The 18,462-nt window shown below is 36.6% G+C and overlaps 1 long non-coding RNA gene across 1 annotated transcript; it reads left to right on the top strand.

Moving 5' to 3' along the window:
• Nucleotides 1–896: 896 nt before the first annotated feature.
• Nucleotides 897–8,239, top strand: LOC149070960 (uncharacterized). Its single transcript, XR_016194985.1, has 3 exons — nt 897–1,012; nt 2,824–3,076; nt 7,998–8,239. It is a non-coding gene; the product is annotated as an uncharacterized LOC149070960 (long non-coding RNA).
• Nucleotides 8,240–18,462: the final 10,223 nt, after the last annotated feature.

The raw sequence follows: 18,462 nt of genomic DNA, 5'->3' as shown, positions 1-18,462 counted from the left end.
AACCGGCATTTCCATACCTTAAATTGAGAAAATTGTTTTATGGGGGGGGGAGGGGTGGTAACATTAATTCAGATACATGCAGTAGTATTGAATGCAACCAATATCTCAAAACGAGAAATTTCATGGATGGGAAATTTTCATTAGAATTGAAAATTCACGGTTTGAAAAAAACTTTTTTCTCTCGAAGACGAAAATCCACAAAATGCGTATTTTTACTAGAAATGACGTGATAACGGGGGAAATTTTGCAATTTTCTGAGTTCTACGTAGTTTTGTCCCGTAAAATACAGATTACATGGTCATGAGATTTCCAGATACAGTTCTGTTTTGAAAGATGGCAACATAAGGTCATCTTGGCGACTTGTTTCTAAGATTGAAAAGTACGATTTCTTGCCAAATATGATAAACTAATGAAACCACGTTAGTATGCTTATACTGACGTCACTCCCTCATCAGCCAATCATATCACTGAGCCGTTTTGGGTTTTAACGGCTCGTTGGCGGATCGTAAGGATAACGTTGCCTTTGCAACGGCTAGGACCACTGCATCGGTGCCTCGTCTGATCGCAGTTACCTTCTTTTGCTACGCCATTGCATTAGCGGCTATATTTCCATATTCGGGTTTCCTGCCAACTTGGCGAAATCTCTGTAACAAATTTGGCGAGTTTCATATTACCCATAATTCCTCAAGAATTATAGCTATGGTAACCCTAATAGAATTTAGTGCAATGATATTCACTTAATTATTAGTTTTTGATCATGCCACACACTGAAACTAATTGTAATTGTTATAGATAATTACCTTTCATCAATTTTATGATATATAATATTTTAGTGAAGTGATGAATTTAAATTAAAGGTAATATGAGCGTTTTAATCTGGCTATATATTCACTTAATTATTAGTTTTTGATCATGCCACACACTGAAACTAACTGTAATTGTTATAGATAATTACCTTTCATCAATTTTATGATAAATAATATTTTAGTGAAGTGATGAATTTAAATTAAAGGTAATATGAGCGTTTTAATCTGGCTATATATTTTTCCACCGGAGCGCCATGTTTGTTTTTTATTGACAGAGTTGATTCGTTTGTTAAAATTATTCGTTAATAAGAGTTGAAAATCCCGATTGAACAAATTGTATAAAACTGCCGTTTCCATTCCTTAATTCGAGGAAAATCGTTTTATCGGGGGTAACATCGATGCCGATATATGAACAGAAACTTCGTAAAAAAAATTCGTCAAATCCGGGAAATCATTGCACGACTCAATAAATTTGCTAGCCAGTGGCGTTCTGAATGTATCACGGGCACCAGAGTCGTACACAGTGTAGGGGGACGTGCCGAGTGGCCCGGGAGCTGGGACCAGGAGGGGGGGTCCAAATTCACCCTCTAACTATTTCTACTTTGGCGTGCTAAAATGCCTGCTTGCTCCGGTTGACAAAGTATCTAGTTGAGCCCTGGCCTTGCCCCTCCCCAAGCTGACCAGAAATTAATTTATCGAACACTCCTGACAGCCCTCCATGCAAACAATTTTTCCTCCATCTGGCTAGAAATTGTTGCCCAGCAATAACCATGCTTACTGTCAAATTTAAACCAAATGTCACATTCATGCCGCTCTCCAGGACCCGTCCTAGAGGGGCAGTGGGTTTGGTGAGACCAGGGGCCTCGAGCCAAATGTTGGCCTCACAAATAATGTACATTTATTTTTCATAATATTTTCTCTTTTAAGGCCTAGGGGCCTCCCAAGAAAATGTCAACCCTGGGGCACCAAGAAGGAGCGCTATGATTCCACACACACACTGGGGTAGTCCCGTGCGTTAAGACAACTCTGTTACTGCTATCGAAATAACAGTATTCCCAGTATTTTAACTGTCATTCCAGGCAAATCGGGGAAGACTCCGGTTTTTTGAATGTTGGAGTCTTCATTCCCGGCATGTGTTTTAAACCAAGGTTCAATGAGGATGACGTGATACATTCAAAAGACTGATATCAATTTATATTGAACAAATGAGCTAATTGGGATAAAGTAATGGTTTTCCCACTATAGGAAACATTGAAGAATTTGATAGTGATAATGAAAATTGAACATTTACATATTAATCTACTTCAATTACCAACCTTTAATACGAAATGCAGATACTAAATTCATCATTCATCATTGTTTGATACTTTCTGATACTGAAGAAATGTCACTTTTGAATTATACAGGTAATTTTTGTAATTCTGTTGAAAACAGATGTTATATCAGGAATTGGTCACTAAAATTTGCCAAGCATGGTGGAAAATATGAATATTCTCTGCATGCTGATCTCAGTTACTGTTTCCTGGTGTGCTGGGAATGCAGTATTCAAATATTATAAAGCTGTTATTGCAATTGGCTAACTCTCCAGAGACAAAAATATTTTTTGTTCACCTCACAATCAAACTGTCAGTGACTAAAACTTTAAAATAACTGAAGAGTGAAGTTATGTCAGACCTTAACCCTTTAAGTAGTTTTTTAAATTTTCCTGGTCTGCATTGCAACTGCAAAGCTGTTAAGAAATTGAGATATTTTGGGATGACCGTAATAAAGCAGATCAAGTTTGATGAGATATCTCGGGATTGTCACTGTGAAGGTTAACTGCGATTTTTGTGGGGGAGAGGACCAAATGTGATTTTTCTGCTCCCGCCACTTTAGAATTTGATTGATTTTACACCTGTGTTTTTGTTTTCACCAAAAATTTGCTGCCCCTTTGAATTTGTTTTCCCCTTTGCCCTCCCCACCCCAGTTCTGGCTGTTCTGTGTTTTTGAAATGCATGATTTTTGTTTGTTTTTTTAGATTTTAATCTTTGGTAAGGCAGTCAAAATATTTCTATCAAAAGCATCAGAATGACATAAAAGAAAGAATGTGTAAGGAGTTCTTTGTGCCATAGATCAGCAGATGCACTGGCCAGAGATGTTGCAAAAGTCAGGGTAGCAGAAAGATGAATTCCTGCTGAAATAATATTACTTGAAAATTCCAGAATGTTTCAAGTGCAGCACTAGGAAAGTTACTTGGGACACACCAATAATTCTCCTATCAAAGCACAGAGGTAAGAAATTGCAAGTGACTTGATTTGTTGTTTTTTCCCCCCTTTAATGCATCTTTTGTAGTTGCTGAGCTTATACCTGTGTTTAATATTTTATGTTGGCAGCAATGAGCCATTAACATGCTAATTAACACACCTAAATTTTTCTATATTCAATCCTTTTTTTTTCTTCAGAAATGCTAGACATGAAAATTACTAAGACAAACAATCTAAAAATCAATGTTATTTTAGAAATAATAGAAGCATGGCCTCCACTAGGGCCGGCTCAAGCTTAAATGCCATCCGGGTGCAAAGCCTCATGTGCCACACCTAAAGAAGACTCTTGCTGCAGGAGGCAAGAGTCAAATCATTATACTGTTCTTAATTCTGTTCCTTGGAACCACATATGATAGTATGGCTCTGAGGTATAGAATTTTGCCAGATAACTCAATTCACATTTCAGCTCTTGTTGATAAGTCATCATTGCTGACACTTTATAAATAGAAAATATAATGAGGTAACTTTTATTTAAAAAATTATTTTTAAGCCGTTTTTGTTGTACAGAGATCGGACTACTAAGAATCAGAATTTGAATTCATTTGACATTCAGGAAAATTACTCGATGACATCAAATAAGAATGTACTCTATCACAAAGGGCGATAGAGTACATTCTTGTTCTGGTATCACTGTCCCTAAGCTCTATCTTAAAGTTTTCTCAACAAATATATCAGAAAGGTATGTCTTTAAAGCATGATATATCATTTGCAGAGGGGTCATGCAAGTATTACGTCAGCATTGAGGGGAGAGGGGTTTCGGATTTGCTTACTTTTGATGACAAGGGGGGCGGGTTGAAGGTTGCTTATGTCATCAACCGCCCCTTTTTGAAGATATGAAATATTCTAAGCTGCTGACGGGGGCAGGGGGGTCACTGTTTTGCTGACAAGGGGGGGGGATGTCAAAAATGGCTGAAAATCTGCTTACGTAATACTTGAATGGCCCCCAGAGCCGTATTTACATAGGGGCTTAGCAGGCCCAGGACAGCAAATTCAAGAAATAAATAGTCATAGGAAAATTAGTATAACGGGAGGAGGACTCCGAAATTGACAAAAACGTACATCCGCCTCTGCCCAGGGAGAGAGGGACTGAGTCAGCGAGTGACCAAAAATAGTGGCCTTGAGTTTGCAAGCATGTACAGGACCAAAGTAAACTCCATAGAGTTTTCAAGCATGTGAGTGATCAGGCAAAAAGTGAAATAGAGAAATCTAGGGACCAGGTGAAAAGGAAAAGAGGGATGAAAAAAGTAAGAAACGGGTATGTTTACAGGTTGAGAAATACTGGCTGATACTGGGCTATAGCCCTGTAAATTTGAGAAATAAATGGTCAAGAAAATTTGACAAAGATGAGTGGAAGGTGGCAAAATTTTTGTAGCCCACAGTCAGCTAAACTGTAAATTTGCCTCTGGTCATGTGAATTTTTAATATTCGAGGTTTTAAAATTTTTTGATGTCTAACTAAAGCCTAGGCTGCCGTCCCTTACAATCTGCTGCTCAGGTGCACCGCACCCCTTGTAGCCTTGCTTAAGCTACACGTGCCGCCGCCCCCCCCCACATTTGGCAGCAGTGCCCCTGACGGCAGAGATGTCATTGACGCGTTATAACGTGTCAAATACTTGGAATTTCGGAAAAGGAAGCGTAAAAATTTTGTTCACACGTCCTCCGGGATGCGTTCATTCTTAGTTCTTAGAAGAAAAAAGTAGAGAGGGAGAAGCTCCCAACTTTTTTTTACCGTATATCGTGATCCCTCGACATTGAAAAACTGGTTTTACTACTTTGTAAAATACAGTACACTACTGTATTGATATACCTGTGGGTTGTTGAAGATGAGGGATATTTTTGGTTGCTTCTCTGAATGAGGGGCTGTGTACAGAAGTTTCAAATTTCGGATTTTTATTACCCTGCAAATTTTTTCCCTTCCTGCTATATACGGGAAATTACGGTACTTTTACGGTGATCGGCCGGCATTCAAAGACCATGTTTATACGGCGTAAATTCGTCTTGTTCCTACAATATTGCGAATGCGCTGTTGTTGTTTTTTTTATCTTAAAGGATTGGAACACCCTTTCAAATTGTAAAACCTTCCCGATACCGTGGAAAGAAACCGAATCTGTAAAAACTCGACCTTGAATATCTAGTTTTGTCATCTAGCTGGCGACGGTACTCACCATTTCGCATCGCAAAAATCATGGGTGTGTAAGTAGAATCGGAGGGGGCACAAGGATCTAATTCTTCACAGATAGTATAAAATAAATTATTTTATTCCAATATTTTAATTCTCTACAAAAATATTTGTAATTTTTTATCTCTGGGAGGGGGGGGGGGGAAGAAAGAGGCCCCTTTTAACTTCCCCCCAAATTTTGCTTTTCGTGAAAATCTGTGTTTGGAACTTGCGATTGCGCAATGGTAATCGACTAAAAATGTGATTTTTCTAAGGATTTCAAATTTGGAGTTGGCTATTCCTTTGAAAAAGCTTCTGGTTGCCATGGTGATCACACAGACCTACAACACAAATATGTATACATTGAACTTCAAATGCACGCATTACCAGATTGTAGAATAGATACAGGGCCACAACTGGGAGGGACAGGTGGGCCTAGTGTCCTGGGTTCTGGACTAGAGCGGCGCACCAAATTCACACTTTATAACTGCTTGTTCTATATTATATGGGTGTGCCAAAATGTGTACTTGCCCCGTTTGAGAAAATATCTAGTTGCGGCGCTAGATAGATAACACCACCTACTGAACACAAAACACTCCAAATGCTGGGCACGCACACATAAGCACACGTACGTTTCTTCAACACAAATCTGACATAGCACCCACATTCAGGTGTTGAAATATGTGGTAGTTAAATGGTGACAGATCAGAGTTATGGACCATCAGGGAAGGAAAATAAAATCATTTTAGCAGGATAACCAAAGTATGAATAGGGAATGAGAAGATAAGTGTCTGGAGAGGAGAGAGAGAGAATCTGATTTGCTTTAAATTTGATCAGAAGATATTGAAAATGCTAAGATATTTTAAAAGAAATGTAAAATCAATCAGAAGGGAATTCATACATTGATTATTAGTAAATACATAAATGTGTGCATTCAACTGTTAATTAAAGTGAATCCTGCGTATAACGATTTTCAAAAACCGTCATAAAAAAACTTAATAAATAGGAAAACACTTTAAACAGGAAATCGCAATGAGAATTACTTATTGTTAGGACCATGAAAATAAGTTGTATCAAGTGGAAAAACATCTTAAATGGGAGAAACGTTATAAGTGGGATCAACTATATATTTGTTTTAGATTTATTACATGTGCGGAATTCCATACATTAATCATTACACTTCACTTCTGAACTTCCATTCGGCATCAGCTAAATAAAATCATTCTCTTGACAAGATCGTTTCTTCCGCTATAGATGGATGCATTTATTATGATGTGTTTCCAACTTGCATGATGTTGCTTAGTAATTTACACATTTTCATTCTTTCACATATTTAATGAGTTTTGGTAAAAAAAATAGACAAACACTAGACCTTTTCCACTTTTTGTATTAAAATGTAAAGTCCAACGCTATTTATGTTGGAACAACATATCTATTATTTTGAATCGGCAATTAGTACGCAGAATTCAAGGCTTTATACAAAAAATAGTTTGTTTTTTAATCAGGGGAACTCTTTAAGTGCTAAGTTTAACTCCCTATATTTCTCTACAATTTTTTTCCATGTACAAAATCTAGAAAAAGTGCAGAAAGAAAGCTGTTCTATATCTAGGGATTAAGTTTAAGTCTATATTTTATCCCAAAGATCTTCTATGCTTATTTTAATCAAGAACTTCACATTTCAATAACATGTATACCATATATAACCTACGTTACTTTCACTTCAATATAAGTTATAAAAAGGAAAAACAGAATTTAAATCAAGCTGATTCAATTCGCTTTCCCCCATAGCTCAAGGCTTGATAAATCCTAGTCGACGTGGCAACTGTACAATTGGTATTTCCGTCTGAAATTCATGTGATTGCTAAAAGGGAGTTTTAATTTTAAGCAGGAGGATTTAAATTTAGTTTTTCTAAGGGTGACTCAAAATTTTCTGATTTCATTGCAGTGTGTCTTGCAACATGAGAAGAAGTCATTATGTCTCTGAAAAGTTGAAAAACATTATTTAGGACTGTTTCGAGGAAAAATCATGCTTGGGATTTTTTTTTTCCTTTAAGCTAAAAATTTTTTTTAATTCAGTCATCAGGTGTTTAATTCATGTACCGTGTGTTCCATAGCTCCCTTGAGAAAGTTTTTCAAACAAAAACTGAATCTGGACAATTAACAGGGAACTGAAGTTTCTTTTTGATCATACATTTGTTTGCCTCCATTGGTGGAAGTTAATTGCAAAAGCAGCTGCACACGTACAGGGATTATAACTGCTAATAATTATCAGATAGCCTATCAGTTTCATGTGCAAGCAAAAATCATCATCCAGAGTACAGAAATGTTTGTCGTGGAGGGGAGTATTACACTTTCTAATCTCCTACATAGTTTTGCAGACAATGATAATTTGGGGAGGGAAAAAAGATATGGTTAAACCAATACCAAATGATAACATTATACATGATTCCAATAAACCGTGTTTACTGTATTGTGTAAGTAGAATTTTGGCCATTTAGCTTTTTTTTTTTTTGTTCCATGCATTGCTAAAGGGAAAAATGAGATTGTTTCACCTGTTCTGCCATCTTTTTAGAAATAGCCCATCTCTTTTGAAACACTGTCTGTTTGCTCACCCTTGCTTGAGTTGAAACCCTATTCCCAGCATCAGCTCACTTGGGCAATTTGCCTGTTGTGGCTGTAGAGTTTGTATTTGTGTTATTAATTGTTACAATTGTTTTCATTCTCTTTCCAGATAAAATGAAAGCGGGAGTCTCTCTCCACAAAACACTAGATGATATCAGAGACTCGTTAGTTTCAGTTCTGGAGAGAAAACAATCACCAAAAAAGACATCAACAGGTGTTTGACACTTTTATGCTGAGAAAGCGAAAATGATCAAAAGTCCTTTGTAGTCCATAGTGGCTGCAGTCGTATACATTGTAAATGAACGTTAGCTGATATATTTTTTTTTTCATCAATAAATACTTCAGTTTCAATTTATTTTGTGATTTATTTACAAAAATGATGTGAAATTTCTATTGAACTCTCAAGACTTCCTAGGATTTAGAGTGTGGGGGGGGGGGGTGCTTCTATAAGAGTGTTACAGCTTTAAAATTCTTCTACACATATATCTGATGCCTATTTTAATTTGTTTATATTCACCAGATCTTGGTTCTCGAATTTTGATGATATTCAAGAAGTGGAAAGACATTTAAAATGACATTGAATTTTAGAAATACAAAGGAATTCGTGTATCGCTTTCTGGCAGGAATGGTAGCCTATTAAAAAAAGAATGCTATTACCCTTTCAGACCTGACTTCAACAATAACACACCTACAGTCAGGGCTAAACTCACTAGATTAAAAATATCTACAGCAAGAAAAAATTTACCAAATTTTGTGCTTTCTGGGTTTTCAAAATGTCTAAGGGGGTCTATCCAAGTTATCTGATGGACCAAGGTAGTAGTTCTGTTCTTGACGAAATGCCAATGGATAAGGATATTACTTACATTGTGTGCTTATAGCAGGGTGCTCGGTGAACCCACAGTACCCATGAAATGAAGGCCACGAACTCTCCCAAATAATAATTAGTACATAGAAATATAAAAAAATGATTTCCCATCTCCAAGCCATCATTCCTCTAATAATTATATTGATTAAAGCACAAAAATTAGGTGAAACCTGATAACATGAAAGCAGAGAAAAGATTTTGAACAGCTCACAATTTATTTGCGTAATATTTCCTATACTTTAAGTGTAAAACCACAAAGCATAATAATTTTTCAAATTGTTTTTGACCAAAATATTAAATTTTTTTATAACTTTTGGTTTTGGGGGGAAGGCATGGGTCTTCTGAGCACCTCCTTGCGTAGGCTTCTGCTTGTGGGGCTTGAATCCCAGAACTGTTGTTCTTATATAGGTCAGCGGTTCTGCACATTTTTTTCAATGTTGCACATTAGTAAGCATACACAGTAATGATAAAAAAAAAAACCCTTCGAATTAAAAATATGAACATACAAAATAAATAAAAAATTATAAAAATTCAGAATTGATAAAAGAGGAGATACGTGATTAAAAGCTAATGTGAGCGTTAATTCCAATAACCCAATTGTTGAAATTTTAGAACGAATGGAAAAAAATATGTAGTTAAAAATTTATGAGACGGACTGCAAATTGTGCAGTTATGAAAATTGCATATTTTCGAGAAAAAAATTTGCGAATCAATAAAAGCCTCTTCAATTGTCCATCAATGCCGTAGCGAGGAAGGGGGTGAGGTTGGTTCCATCCCCCCTCGAAATGTAAGAAAAGGCCAATATATATGTAATAACATGGTACAATCGTCTGTACTACTTTTTGTCACTCCCCCCCCCCCTCCCTCCCTCCGAAATTAATTTCTGGCTACGGCCGTAGGCAGAGTCGCAACTAAATGCTTGGGCACCCCCTTATCAATACCTTCTGGAGCAGAAGGTAGCAGCTTCTGCTCTAGACGGTATCGCCCTTATAATGTTGAAGGTGAGGTTAAAGGATGAAATTTTCGTCCCACTGGCAATACCTTCTAAAGCAGAAGGTGCTTGCTCTAGAAGGTGTTGCCACTGGTCCGTGGCACCAGACCAACTGTTCGCCCCTGGGGTCCATTGATCTAGTGGCTCTTTTATTGTTAAAACACCACTGATAAGAATAATGACGAAAATGTTTTCACTTCCAAGCTTATACGGACCAACTGGAATTTTTCCATGGACCCCCCTCGCTTCAATTACCCTTATGCAATGGTGCTCAACCTTTGGGGGAAGAGTGGGCCACTTTATTTGAAAATGTGTCGCGAGCCACTTAAATCGTCGAAAGATGCCTCGGAGTGCTCTGAAACTATGCCACACGTCCCTTAATTACTCTGGAACTGTGCAGCACATTTGATCTGTAAATACGTCGTGGGTTACTTGAGTGGTCCATAAATGCGTCGCGGGCCACTTGAGTGTTGTGGAATTGTATCACTTAAGTGAAATAAAATGTGCCGCGGATAATTAAATGATCTGGAAATATGTCGGGTCCACTCAAAAGTGTTCTAGAACTATGTCGTAGGTTGCTCAAGTGAACTGTGTATATGTCGCTGGTCCCTTGAGTGATATTAAACTGTGCCAAGAGTCATTCAAGTGCTCTGTAAATGTCCCACGAGTCACTTAAGTGCTGTGCCACCGACCGTTTAAGTGTGCGAGGAACTGTACGGCGGGTTACTCAAGTGATCTGTAAATTTTTACAAAATTAAGTTTGAGATCGCGGGTCACATCAGATCACTCTGAGTGCCAAATTGGCCCGCGGGCCATGGGTTGAGCATGCGTAATGTAACAACAGCAGAGTGGTATTGAATGCACCCAATATCTCTCAGAGACAAAAATCCACTAAATGACTTTTACTAGAAATGACGTGATAACGGGAAATTTAAAATTTTCTCAGAGTTCTATGTAATTTTGTTCCGTAAAATACAGAGTACATGGTCATGAGGTTTCCCGACAGAGTTCTGTCTTAAAAGATAGCAACACAAAGTCATCTTGGCGACTTGTTTCAATGTTGAAAAAGTATGATTTCTTGCCATATATGAAAAACTGATAAGTCAGTTCCCCAACAGCCAATCGTGTCACTGTGCCTTTTGGCATTAACGGCTCGTCCTATTTCGTTCTCACGTGTTTGTTTTTCAATCTTCAATCGTTGCAATCTTTATACATATTTATTATTATTTGCACTTATTTAGCTATATTTTTATTGTACTTACGCTAAATACCGTAATTATTATTATTTGCGTTTATTCACTGTCATTAAATTTTTGATTTCAAATAATCTGATAATATGCCTTAATGATACGTTTTACATGATAGTACATTAAATGCACTGAAAAAAATTTGAAAATTAAAATTAAATTTCATTTTAAAATATAATAAATTTTATCAGATTTTTTCTGGTTACAACATGGTGCAGAGGGAAGTCATATCACACACTGCAACTCTGTAAAATTCATGCTGCAATCATATCTGTAGTGCGCGTGCGCAAAAAAATGGATCAAAACTACTGTTTCTCTGACTAAAGTTTTGTACCGTCAGTCTAGGGTGACCATACGTACCGTATTTCTCGGGACAGTCCCGGTATTTTCTGTTTTTTTGGCTGTCCCGACTTTTTAGCAAAAGTGTCCCGGTTTTTCCCGTATTTTGCACGAAGCCTACTTGAATTTTTATTCTTTATTGAAATCAAAGATTGAAATTATTTTCAACTTATAAATTATATTATGATAACTGCAACTATAAATGGGTATATGAATCTCCCATATTTGTCATAGTGAAAATTTTTTTCCGTGGAATTCATTTCAATCCACTGCAATTAGCAGTAATGCTGCATTTCCCGCCATTGTGATTTCTCGTTATTTCAACAATATTTGCTGACTTTGTTCGGTTTTGGCGATAATTGGCGATGTCCCGTATTTGGAATCGCAATGTCCCGTATTTCTCTCGAGGAAATATGGTCAGCCTACGTCAGTCGTATGAACGGGTAGTCCAACGAAGTAATTAATAACTATAATAACTTATAATTACTGACTATAAATATAACATAGATTATATACATCAAAATAATAATTATTATTATAATACTACTTAGTATTATTATATTAATTTGTATTTCTTATTATTATAGTATAAATTATTAATAATTATCTGACACTTATAATAAATCAATTTCAATTCATTAGTTCCCATTTAATTGTAAAATCGTTTTTTGATGCATTTTCGTGACGTCACAAGATGCTATGACGTCACATAGAGCTATTCGGGGCTAACGAGAAAGAGAGTCTCTTTTTCGTTAGCCTCGTAGCTATTCTAACCACATATAAGCAAGTGTCACACATTGGCGAGGAAAAAATTTCGCCAAGTTGACAGCAAACCCGATTACAGAAATATAGCCGAATAAAACGCTCATATTACCTTTAATTTAAATTCATCACTTCAATAAAAGTCTATTTATCATAAAATTGATGAAAGGTATCTATAACAATTACAGTCAGTTTCAGTGTGTGGCATGATCAAAAACTAATAATTTGGTGAATATCATTGGACTATGTCTTATTAGCGTTACCATAGCTATAATTCTTTTACAGACACATTTACAGACACATTTTACAGACACATTTCTACATTTTTCTGCAATTATTTTTATCCCTTATTCCTGATTTGGCAAACGGTGAGACCACACGGGACAAATAAATACTTAAGGAATTGATTCACTCCATGGAGGAAAGAATAACAGGAGGTGACGCGACCAGCGCCTCCGTTGAGAAAGCATGGGGAATCTGGGTTGCCAGATGAAGCCAGTGATCGCTCTATTAAAGGGACCAAGTAAGCCCAAACAAACCGTGGCTTCCCATGCTTTCCTATGAGAAACATCCCCGTTTTTAAAAATCATTTAAAAATTTATTATTCACTTTAGGAACTCGATTTTTTTCCCCTCAAATTCTTTGGATATATTTATACAATTGAACGAGAGCTTTTGCAATTTTAGTTGTTATTTGTTTTCGAATATTAACTTCAACAACATGGAACCTTTTGCAAAAATAACAAAAATTTACCCATATCTTGTGCCACAAAATTTCTTCTCGGCATTTTAATTTTCAAAAAATTATGCCAAAGCATGTAATACCTCAGTGATGAGAGAGACACAATGTTTAAAGACACTTGAACAAGCGGTGTTTGAAAAAATCTGACTTTTTTTTTTTGCGGAAAACATTTAATATATGCAAAACATTAGCACATACCCAAGTTGTCGCCTGACAATAAAAACGTTTTTTGGAAGTCATAAAATGTCTCAAACATGACGTGATAAAATGGTCATTATGTCCATTTTGCAAACGTCAAAAATAACGTCAAAAAATTACCATTTGCTGATAGTTAGAGTTTCGGAAGGTAGATGGCGCGATTTGAAGAGACGGGAGGGAAAAAAAGTATGATTTTCCGGATTCGATCTCAGTTCATACAAGGATCATTCCAATGTATTTCACGCCATGCCTCTACCGATCGCGCTATCATAGCGGTAACCACCGGGTGTTATTTAATGAAGACTTTAAAAGTATTGATTAGTTATATTACAATTACCGTTTAATTTCTTGCTGAGTTTAGCCGATGGCAGTTATTTTTTCGTTTTCTTTTATTTTTTTATACTTGAAAAATATAGTAATATAATTATAAATATAATAATATAAATATAATTATTTGCGTTATTTATAATTATCGAAAAAAAAAGATTTAAAAAAAATTCATTTTTTTAGTTCAACGTACACGTCAAAGAATTCGTTGCATCTTTTTCAATTGTTGACAGATTCACAGATCCTCTGATCTTCCATAAAAAACATATGGATGCAATTATAATTTATATAACGTGTTGATAAATTTATATGAACAATTACTCATTGAAAAATTTTGCATTTCCATTCAAAACAAAATCGAAATTAAAAGTACTTCATTTATCTTGTGACAACCAGTAACGAATTCGCCTAGGGTAATTTTGAAACACCCTCTGAAGGTTCATTGACAAACATTTTGGATAATTTTGATATTTTCTTCCGGAACAGCTGTTCCGGAAGAAAATATCAAAATTATCCAAAATGTTTTCTCTTCACGAATCTCTTTCACGAATTTCTTTCCTACTGAAAAATTCTAGAATTTTTCAGTAGGAAAGAAATTCGTGATTTTTATGACGCGAAATCATTAACGCCATAAAAAATCACGTCATTTAATGACCTTCATGGCTAATAAGGTCATGAAATGACCTGATATTTCATTAAGGTCATCAAGAATCACGTTATTTCCTGACCTTTACTTTTCGTGGTCATTAAATGACTTTGAAATAACGTGATTTTTTTTTTACTGACGTCATTCAGAGAAACTGACCAAATTTTCACGTCATATTTGACGTCAGGCGACTACTTGGGTATAATGCCTTTCACCTGTTTATATTAAAATATTGTAGAAATACTTCCAGCCCAGGTAGAACAACAAAAACTCGAGCACAGACAATTTGATTATTTGACAGCCCAAGTGATTATTTTCCGAAATACTATAGGCTATAGGCCAGAGTGATGACTTATCGCGGCTCGTAAAAAAAGTTTTTGATTTTTAATATTTTTTTTCTCAATACTAGATCTATATAGCGGAAGATTCAGATGGGCGGCATATATTTCAATCATACGTATTCAAGAATATAGGAGTGGAACGGAAGAAGGGTGGCGAAATTTGTACAGCCTACAGGCAGCAAAACCACAAAAAACACAGTGGCGGAGGACGCTCGAGCACTTCCAGTTTTTTGAGGCAAAATGCTCTTTGCCCTGGGTGGCAAAAATTCTAGCAACGTCCCTGTCAGAATGTGCTCGAGCACCTCAGGATTGATTCAGAAATCAAAATTCCTCATGTAAAGCTTAAGACGAACGCCCACGGGCCTCAAACACTTTCGAAATGTCCCGGATCTATGATAATGATGAACGAAACAAAAAGGCAAAATAAAAAGTTAAAAGAAAAAATTATGAAAATTGCATTTTATTGGAGCTTCATATTATTTTAATTAATCATATTTCCATAGACATTAATGTGATACATCGAATTTTTAAAATAAATTGAAGGCACTGAACTAAAAACGTATGACGAGTTGAGAGTGAAAAATTATCTTCCCCTTTCAAAAATAAATTAAAAATATAAAAACCCCTTATACAAGGATAAACTTTTATCTTTCCCCATTATTGGATCATGTAGATTACCTAAAGACGCATTAAACAGTCATGGTGCTTAAATTTATTCAGATATTAATATTTTAAGAGAATTCGATCTGGCAAAACTAGGGTGATCATACATCCCGTATTTCCCGGGACAGTCCCGGTATTTGCTGTATTTTTGGCCGTCCCGACTTTTTGGCAAAACTACCGGTTTTTCCCGTATTTTACACGAAGTCTACTTGAATCTTTATTGAATACAAAGATTGAAATTATTTTTCAACTCATAAATTATATTGCGATGATTACGAATATAAATGTGAATATTAATCTCTCACGTTTGTCTTGGAGAACGTTTTGTTTTTCGTGGAATTCATTTTAATCCACTGCAATTGCAGTAATACTTCATTTCCCTCCATTGTGATTTTCCGTAATTTCAACAATATTTGGCAACTTTATTTGGATTTGGCGTCTTTTTTGGCGCTAATATGCGATGTCCCGTATTTTCCCGTATTTGGAATCCCAATTTCCCGTATTTCTCTCGAGGAAATATGGTCACCCTAGGAAAAATACATGTTAAGTATAGGGAAAAGAGCGGTTTGTTTGGGCTTACTCGTCAGCCCATAGTGTTGCCACAACGGCTTCATTTTTCGTGCATGATGTCACCTCCGGTTGTTCCTCCTTGGGTCTTTCGTCTCCATAATACCTCCATGTAGCCAACCTGACTATGTTTGCTTCTTCTTGGGCGCCATGTTTGTTTTTTCTTGAAATCTGGAATTCGGACGCCCCTAACCAAAGCAGCTCTTTAATACAGCTTTGCCCCTGACTAAGACGCCTTCATTTGTATTAAAGAGTTCTACCCCTGACTATCTGTGAAGCTTTGACTTAATTAATTCGAATGATTTCGCTGTACTTGATGGTATTTACAACTACGATAGCGATTGACCAGTCTGCAACGTCACTTGATTAATTTAATGAATAATATTAATTTATCACATTATAACGTTAATTATTATTTGATAAAATAAATATTCTGAAAAAAAATATGAAGGTCATTATTGATGACCTAATTTCCGGGAAATACAACCGCCGCTCTTAAAAAACATGCCGATGTCCCGTGCAATACGGACATACGGCCATTTGAATCTCTGACCATGAATCGAATGTCGGTTATCAGATAGCCAAGTGTGACAACTCTCTGTATAACTTTTTCAAAATCAGAATAGAGATCCGTCCTCAGGTTCAAAAGTAGGCTGACCATATCTCCTCGAGCTAAATACGGGACATCGGGATTCCAAATACGGGAAAATACGGGACATCACCAATTATCGCCAAAAACGACGCCAAAACCAAACAAAGTTGCCAAATATTGTTGAAATTACGGAAAAACCACAACGCCGGGAAATGATGCATTACTGTAAACTGCAGTGCATTAAAATGTATTCCACGAAAAAAAAAAAGTTTACCAAGGCAAATGTGGGAGATTGATATTCCCATATATAGTTGTAATTATCATAGAATAATTTATGAGTTGAAAAATAATTTCAATCTTTGTCTTCAATAAAGAATAAAAATTCAAGTAGGCTTCGTGCGAAATACGGGAAAAACCGGGACACTTTTGTCAAAAAGTCGGGACGGCCAAAAAAAGAGAAAATGCCGGTACTGTCCCGGGAAAAACGGGACGTATGGTCACTCTATTCAAAAGTCTATTTTTTCTCATGATCAGGGTATGGGGCTAGTAGCCGAGAGCCCTGTATAATTACTATTGTATTGTATTGTACGTTCAAAAGTCGCTGGTGGTTTAGGATTTCAGCGTGTGGGTTTGTGTGTTGATGAAGTGTTTCTCTCGTCTGCTGCTGATGTTTGTGGTTTACTAGCGCTACGGATGGTTACGCCCCTCTCGCTCTGCGTTAGTGCCTTACCCTTTATTTAATTTTTCACTAGTGTTTCCCTCTTTAAGTACAGTTTTATTTATTTATTTGTTCCGAAGGAATAATTTTATTTAATTTCCTGAAGTGAAGAATCAAGGCTCTTGGTTAGGGCTCTGCCCGTTTCCGGGGTCTAGTTTGACTCCGTCAAATGTGCAGCTATGGCTGTTCAAATAGATACACAGCCAGCGGTCAGTGCAGACAAAATCTCGTCTACAAGTCATAATTGGAATTCTCCATTAACTGATGAAGACATCTTGGACGGTTTTGGTGAGTCCCCTCGTATTTTGCTAACTTTCAAGTTTTCGGGTGCAGAAATTATTCCCAGATCCAGGCCTTTGTGCCTGAAAAAGGATATCTGCTCTAAAATCACTGATCCTAAACACATCTCAGAGATTCGATTCACACGCTCAAGTGAGCTGTTAATCTCTACGGAAAATATTCACACTGCGAAAGAGATAAATAGGATTGATAAAATTTTGAACATTCCCGTTAAATCGGTCCTTTTGAAGGATTCGATTACCTCCAAATTTTTGCTAAATATTCCGTGTGATATTGCAGTAGTGGAAATTGCGGAAGAACTGCAATCGGAGGGGTTACAGGTCATCGGTATTCGAAGATTTATAAAAGAAAGAATTCCCTTACAAACTGTTCTGGTTACGATTCTTGGCAGGAACATTCCGCCGGAAATAAAGTTATGGTTCTTGATATTTCGGCCACGTAAATTTATTGAGCGTCCTAATCAATGCCTTCGGTGCTGGAGCTACTTTCACCGCTCAAAGTTTTGTAGAGTATCATCTCAGATCTGCAAACGATGCGGCCAAAATCATAACCATGAAACCTGCCAAAACCCTATCTCCTGCATTAACTGTAAGGCTTCCACTCATCTTGCCTCTGATCGTCAGTGCCCTGCTTATGTCTTGGAGTCAAAAGCATATCACTATAAAGCCGAACATCATGTTCCAATAAACATCGCTCGAGAAAGATGTAAAAGGAATTCCTCTTCATATGCTGCTCGGACCAGCATTTCCATGTCATCTGACTTCAGTGCTCTCAAGGCTGAGATCAGTTCCCTGGTCCAAGCGGAAGTATCTGCCATCAAAGAAATTGTACTTAAAGATCTGAAAATAAGTCTTCAGGAATCGCTGAATGACTCTATTAGAGCGCTTATTCCCGAAATAGTCAATTCGGTTAACCTAGCTGTACATAAGGTGAATATAATACCGCCACTTAATTCGAATGTAAATATGGACACTTCTGGTCCTTCGACTGCTATCTTCAATCAACCTTTGCCCCCTGAGCATAATGATGATAGTGACTTTTCTCAAGATCCTGAATCGAATAAATTCTATACTTCTCCTGCGGAAAGGGTTAAACAAAGACGATTAGCTAAGAGACTGAAAAATGACTTGGCCTCAAATGTTGGAACCTAGTTTTTCACTTAATTTCATTTTTGTCTCCCCCCCCCTTTTTTTTCCCCTCTCGTTTAAAGTTTGTTCCTCGTTTGATCTTTTTTCCTTTCTCTCTGTTATCGAGTTTGATAATGGTTTTTCTTTACC

Source organism: Pholcus phalangioides, unplaced genomic scaffold, assembly GCF_987345545.1.
Source record: "Pholcus phalangioides strain wild (caught in Gottingen) unplaced genomic scaffold, Ppha-v1.0 ptg000020l_1, whole genome shotgun sequence".
In the NCBI taxonomy this organism is placed as follows: Eukaryota; Metazoa; Arthropoda; class Arachnida; order Araneae; family Pholcidae; genus Pholcus; species Pholcus phalangioides.
This window is presented reverse-complemented; position numbering and strand designations above follow the sequence as displayed.